We start from the raw sequence: 7,550 nt of genomic DNA, 5'->3' as shown, positions 1-7,550 counted from the left end.
TAAGTTTCGTCGGAACGAAGTACGAAAGTTAATTAACAAACGGAGACGTAACAATATGAACGTCAATTAGACATTGCCATGGAAAGTTTTCGCGTTTTGGCTGTTTATAGACACTAGCAACATGTATGTGCTCTAGACTTTAAAGATTTGTTTTCATCAAAGTTAGTATTGCTTAGTACACTTGCAGCTCTTATAATATATACTTGCTACAAAATTAATTATTCATTATTTGTAATTTATAAAACACTCAAGAAAGATGTTTTCATATTGTTCGTGTCCAAAATTAAAGAAAATGCAAGTGCTATGGGTGACGACTAAAAACACTTGAAAACAGGGATCCTGTTTACGAACACTAAAATATGAATTTAGTGTAGACTTCTTAATTTTTCTCTAATTATAATTATAACTATATAATATTAATTATAAAGTTTGAAATGTTTGTCTTTAATTGTTTTTATTTTCATATCAATCACATTAATAGAAATAAACTTTGAAATCGTTGGATTATAACCCAGCTAATCTACTATTAATTTTTAAATAGAGTTACAAGTGGTGTGTAGGTATAAACAATAAAAACAACGAAAATGGTATAAATTTATATATAGTGCTAGTAGAGGTGTAGTTGGACTCGCCGTCCTCCCTCCGTCCATCATCTTTGACCGCTTTTGTTTTGACTAACAGTATCTCAAAGTATACATCTCTAACAACGTTTGAAATAATTTTCAACATATATGAATAATATGTTTAACATAAGTACTCAATCTAGCGAGCTTTGACATTTCTGTATTTTATTTGTTTATAAATATCAGTATTCTACATCAAATATCACGTATTGACTATTGCACGTATTTTAAAAAATATTTTTTACTCCCAAAAATGAAAGAAGTATCCAATTACCCTACACATAATGTAGGTCTATAACATAATGTTCAGGGACAACAAGGGACCTATTGGTCCACCTAGACTGTCCCATCCTCTAAACTAAAACTAAATTAACTCAAAGCCAGCCTTTATCAAGCTTTCTCTTAAACTCACTTAAATTTACTGTCTCCAAAACACTCGAAACAACCCATTCCTAAGGTCAAACATCCTGATATAAAAAATAAAACTGTTTTAGCTGAAAATTACTCCTGCCCTTCCTATATTGATATCTGTGTTCCCCAGTCCTACCGTTCTCACTGTTAAGTTAATTGCCCTACCACTAGCAACAGCGCACTACTTGAATGGCTTAAGAGACTGAACAACCACTATACCAAGATATCTTTCTTTCATAACACTGTTAAGGTTATTCACATCCAAATTATACTTGTAACCCACATGCATTAACTTGAGTTTTGATTATAATAAATGCATCTGCCATTTATTCGCCCAATTCACTAAATAATTTAAATTCTCTTGTAAAGCAGCAGCATCCTCCGCATAGTAAGCAACACCCAAGACCTTAATATTATCAGCAAATTCCTTCATCTATGTCATTGATGTAAATCAAGATGAGCAAAGGTCCTAAGACTGAGCCCTGTGGTACCCTACCTGTGATATTAATCCAGTTTGACTGAATTACATTAATAACAACCAACTGCTTTCTTCCAAAAATATTTTAGAATCGATATTCTGACAGTGTAATTCAGAAGAAAAAGTTAATATTTTCATTTTTACACAGCTGCAAGTAATGTTTTGTTAACATACAAAAATCTGCTTATCGATTTTTAAAATAATTGTTATGCCTATCTCAAAGAATAACTTTAGTTTTACTAATAACTTATCACCAAATGACATATATATTTCTTGATTTTCATCCCTCAGTTTTTTTAAAGGCCTTAATCGAAACCTTGCTATATATGGTGCCATATTAATGGGTTAATCATTTACTGATAAAACACGACTTTGAAAACAACTATAAAGAAAATATTTATGATTGGATAGAGCAAAAATTAGTATCGCGTATTCATAAATATGTAGGTTTAAGATTTATTTGTGAATTATGAAAATATAAAAAAATTATATCTGCTTGATAGCTACAGAAATAGTCTTCATTGAAAAGACATCACATATTTGAGAAAAGCTGGTGGTATTTAATTGATATTAATAATTCATCCACCATGTAGGAAATGTTCATAAAACTCGAGAGAAAATGTTTTTCGCTATTTGAAAATTACTTTAAAAAACGAAATAATATAGAAGAACACAGAAAAATTAACAAAGTGCTAGAAAAATGCAGTGGTTGAAAAAATTAAGACGATAAGCACATACTCGTTTGTTTGTTGTCGTTTTTTGTTCTGCTTTTACGGGTTCTCGGAGGCATGGTTAACTAATCGATTAATAAGTCCGTCAATAAATAGATTAGCAACAACCACTAATGTCCCAGATTTACTGAAAGGCACTCTTCCTAGATGCCAATTACCCACACATCATGAGGTAGAGAGGCTTTCTTGAGTAAGGGTAACTTCCAACTTCTCTTTTGCTGGAACTTTATAACCATCTTTCATCTCTGGGGGCAGTTTCCTATTTTTTATTAACAACTCGGATGGAACACTTGTAGCTGTGGAACCAGTATCAATAAGTGTACTTCCAGGTTTTTCAGAAATCTTAAGTAATTCCTGTTTTCTTGATATCCTTTTGTATTTCTTCAAGGCCTGGCATGGCTCGGTGGTTAGGTAGCTTGACTCGCTATCTGTGGGTCGCGAGTTCGAATCCCCGTCCCACCAAACATTTCACCCTTTCAGGCATGGAGATGTTATAAAGTGACGGTCAATCCTTGGTAAAGGAGTAGCCCAAGAGTTGGCAGTGGGTGGTGATGACTAGTATTTCTTCAAACTTATTTCAATCCCACTTCACGTCTCCTATAGCTTCACCGATCTTGTTTTCATTGAGACTTATTTTTGATTTTAACTCTTCTTCAAATGGTATGTCTCTTTCTTTTAATTCTTCTTAAATTCCTGTCCCGTTCTTCTAATTTTCTTTACCTCTCTTCTTGCTTATCTTTTAATTTCCCATCTCTTTCTTCTTGGTCTTCTTTCAATTTTTTGTAAATTTATTATTTATCTTTTATTTTTCTATCTCTTTCTTAATGGTCTTCTAATTTCCTATCACGTTTTTCTTGATCTTTAAATTTTCTGTCTCATTCTTCCCAAGCTTGCCTTAATAATTTCATCATCTCAAGTAACACTTGACTCTCACTACCTGATCTCGTGGTCGTCATTCAAAAGTATGTTTAATTTCTACCCAAAATATCCCACTCCTTACACCAATGTAGTAGCGTAGTCCTGTCGTTGGCAATCTCCCCAACCAAGCCCTTTTCCTTCTTTTTGTTTGGGGAAGGGGGATGTAAAACATTTGATTAATAAGCTAATTTATGGTAGATTATTAATAATATACAAAGTACAAAGTCGAAATTTCCCTTTTAGTTGTTGTTCATCGTGACCCTTTGGCTCTTACGTGGTTAGTACAGTTGATGTATGAACTGCGAAGCATGCTACATCATAATCAGCTTGTTGAAATAGCGGTACTGTTGGTTTCCCGAAAGAATAAATAAGGTAATCCCGCTATATAAAAAGAAGAACCGCAGACTGTATCACTAAGTGATCTAATAAACAAATGGGCTGGACACGATGTGAAACATGCTATGGAACCAAGCTTTACTTGTATCAAAAAACGTAGTGTATATACTTTCAATGAGGACAGTGTATGGTTGCCTTTCACTAGAATCATTAATTGATTAAACTGGCATTCTTTCTACGAGAGCCCCCAGTGGCACAGCGATATGTCTGCAGACTTAAAACGCTAGAAACCGGGTTTCGATACCCGTGGTGGGCAAAGCACAGATAGTCCATTGTGTAGCTTTGTGCATAATTAAAAACAATCAATCAATCTTTCTACGATATTTATACCCCCTAACCAACTCACTCAATATCTGGTACATGGATATTTAAACCTAATGTTTTTTACCTGACGTCAAACATCGTGTTTATCCATAGTGACTAGCGCTAGTCATGTAATGGTCATTCTCATTCAAGCTGTAACCTCTGGATATCATCTGGACTACCATTGGAAGACACTGGCTGTCCACATTCTTGCGAAATGCATTACAAGCATGCCTTCCACGAACAAGTGGTATCCCCATAGAAAGGTAAAGGAACAAAGGTAGCTAGAACGAAATATATTTCACGATTTCCTCTACCACATGCTATGCGAAAACTGCATATACGTACAATAAATGAAAAAAAAACAATTTCTACATTTAAATAACAAGTTACAAAACGCATTGTATTCCATCATACCACAATTCTTACATTTCTAGGTTTATATCCCCATATAAATTTTAAGGTAAATTTGGCAAGTCGGAAGAGTGAAATTGCTGTTTCAGTCTGAAAATTCTGTTCCCCATTCGGTCTAAGAGCAGCTCAATAGTTAGCGATAGGTAAAGTTAACTACCTTGCCTTCCCTATAGTTTATCACATCACAGTTAGGGATGGATAGCACAGAGAGCCCTCAGGTAGCTTGGCGTGAAATGCAACAAACAAACATGCTTCTAATTTAATAGATTACGTTAGATATTTTGCTAGAAAGCGTGATGATTCTGTGTAATAATTCCCCCACCCAGGTTGCTCAGTGGTAAGTCTGAGGACTTAAAACGCTAAAAACCGGATTTCGATACCTGCGGTAGGAACAGCACAGATAAACCATTATGTATCTTACGCTTAACAACTAACAAACAATATATATATGTAATAAATGGGTAGAGTGACTTTTATAAGCCTGACACCATGACTAAGTACTTATTTTAGTTAATCACATTGGCTCTAGAAAGGTATTAATAAAGCATTTCAACATGATTTTTCTCCAAATCTCCAAATCATTTTGCGTTATACATTACTAATGAATATGAAAATTAAAAAATTTTGCCGCGGCTCATAGAACGGCTTTGAGTATTGTTATATTTTCAAGTACAAACTTTTAGCTCATAGCTCCGTCATCTCTTGACCGATTTGAAATCTAATTACAGTTTTGGACTCAGGAGGCCAAACCCTTTCGATTGATCACGCCCAAGGTCTCATGGATTAATTTACTGCCTAAAAGAATTTCAATTTGAGGGTATGCTGTTAGAGATCCTGGTCAGTAATAAAACTGAATCGGTTATACTCGCGTCTCATGCTTGGTATTGCTTGCGCACAAAAATATAGCTAATAAAAAAGGTCTCATAGATCAATTTACTCTTATCCTGCCTAAAATAATTTCAAGTGTCGCGGCTATTGAGGTTCCCTCTTGTTTTTTATATAAATGAGTCAAAAGCAATAGGTACCAAACTGTACTGGATTAACATTAAATATTTTTCTTTGGTGTTCACCAGTTATGAACTTTGTAAATATTTCCATTGTTCCCACAATTCAGAATTTAAATAAGAAACAGGTAGCTAGTAAGATTCAGACGGTTAATGAAATGTTTAACCTCTTGTGATACGTTAGACATTTAATAATTTCACTACGTAGCTAGAAAAAAGTGTTTAGGCTATAGAAATATGTGTGTTACTTTGATTCGCATGTATCTTTTTTTCAGTTAGCGTACAATTAAATGAGACACAACGCTACTCTGTAGCATACTTCGCACCACCCAGTGGCAAAGCGGTATGTCTGCGGACTTACAACGCTAGAAACCGGTTTCGATACCTGTGGTGAGCAGACCACAGATAGCCTATTGTGTAGCTTTGTGCATAATTTCAAACAAACAAGCATACTTCGCGTATCACAGGTAGATGCCTATACGTAGACCGTATTAAATTGCTCATAGCTCTCAATAGAGGGCGTATTTTATAGTTCTGTTTTGGTTCCATTGCTCTTTGAAAGATATTTTTCAAAGTAAGGATCCATTTAAGTAGATAAGGTGAAATTTGAATATTTTTTTTTATTGAACTTCTTGCAAATCAAGTTTCAACTTTAAGCTCGTTTCTCAAGGGTGCTTTCAGTTTTATTCTAAAGTGATATGTCACATGTGTTATCCCTTGAAGTTGAACTTCAAGATACTTAGAATTTAGATAGCGATGATAGAGAAGTCACACTTGCACTGTTGAGTGTTGTAGCAACTTCTGAATTTGCTGATTCTTTGAATATAATGTTTTTGAGTTTACTTTTACACAAATGGTTACAACATTTTTCAGCATGCATCAAATAGGGACCTTTGATTATTGTCGATGTTTGTGGTGATGTTGTTACTGTTAATGGCACAGGGGAATGTTGCTCTCTCTTTTATTCCAAAAACCTTTTAAAGAGAGAGTTTTTTAGTATATTTAAGTCCACCTTATTTGTAGATCCTGTAAAGTTTTTTTAGGCATATTTATAATTTAATCATTTTGTATAGCTATTAATTTTGAAAGTGCTACATATGAAGGTTGACGTTTATAACTGTTTGGAGATCAACTATAGTTTGCTGGGATTCCAGATCATTCGTTATTATTAATTGTACAGGGTGTAAACAAATGAATGGTGGGGTTTTGTAAGCATATTGGTAAAAGACAGATACTCACTGTGCATTGAACTTATGTTTATTTGATTCATCAACTTCAAAAGTTGTAAATGCAATTTTACCCATTTCAAGAGGTTTTTAAAATGGTATTACACAACTTCAATGTGTGCACCATTAACAGTGGGACACACATCATATAAATAATCCATTTCTGTCCGTACTCGGTTAAGACTCTCCAGGGTAACACTTTCAATTGTTCTAGTGGCACCTTGTTGTAAGAGAGCCAAATCAGAAATTTTTTGCTGTACACAATGTTCTTCACATGGCCCCACAGAAAGAAGTCTAGAGGCATGAGGTCGGGACTTCTTGGGGGCCATGCAATTGGCCCATTTCTTCCAATCCATCAGTTGGAGAATTTGGCATTCAAAGCCCTGCAAAAAGTCTTGAACCACCTTTGTATGTTGTTTTCATGTGGTGGATATTTGTTGTACTCTCTTCTAAATTGTTGTTGGACCAACTTCACCGACTTCAGCTCAGCTAACCACAGAACACATGCTGCCTTTTCTTGAATGGTACTAATTAGAACAGAACCCTGCAACACGAAAAACTACTTTAAACAAAACTATATGGGTATATAAATAAGTGGATATGCATCTAATGCTGGGTATTGTAGTAGCGACATAATGGCAATGTCACGAAACCCCACCATTCATTTCTGTACACCCTGTAATTTGTGGAGGAAACAAAATTCACTTGACAATTTAGCAACATTAGAATCTTTCACGATCTTTAATCCATTATTTCTTATTAGGAGGTGAATTTTTGTTTTCTTTTCTCTTTCTGATATGCATTAGATCTTCCATCATTTTATTTATTGCATCACCAATATGACTTTCTCAAAAATGGCATTAAGGAATAACAGGTTATAGTGCATGGCTAACATATGATGTTGGAAATTGTAAATCTTTCTGAATTGGCTTAAAAGTGTTAAACCAAAACAGCATCTAATACAATTTATGGAAAAGAAGACTTTATTTGTTCTACATCACTTACCTCCACTGCTGTGTCATCTGTTACTGAAGGAACTTTGTGGA

General features: G+C 34.5%; 1 protein-coding gene across 2 annotated transcripts in view; it reads left to right on the top strand.

The window, feature by feature from the left end:
• The window catches only part of LOC106457734 (ATP-binding cassette sub-family A member 1-like), an 84,968-nt gene that overhangs the window by 11,788 nt on the left and 65,630 nt on the right, over nucleotides 1-7,550 (top strand). Inside the window, exon 1 of one of the 2 annotated variants that reach the window (XM_022383750.1) lies at nucleotides 5,863-5,877. The exons of the other annotated variant lie outside the window; for it this stretch is intronic. The gene's annotated coding sequence lies outside the window, so the exon portion shown is untranslated. Of the gene's footprint in view, nucleotides 1-5,862; nucleotides 5,878-7,550 lie in introns of those variants that run through there. 2 annotated transcript variants of the gene reach the window in all.

This window comes from Limulus polyphemus, unplaced genomic scaffold (assembly GCF_000517525.1).
Source record: "Limulus polyphemus unplaced genomic scaffold, Limulus_polyphemus-2.1.2 Scaffold367, whole genome shotgun sequence".
NCBI classification, from domain to species: Eukaryota; Metazoa; Arthropoda; class Merostomata; order Xiphosura; family Limulidae; genus Limulus; species Limulus polyphemus.
This window is presented reverse-complemented; position numbering and strand designations above follow the sequence as displayed.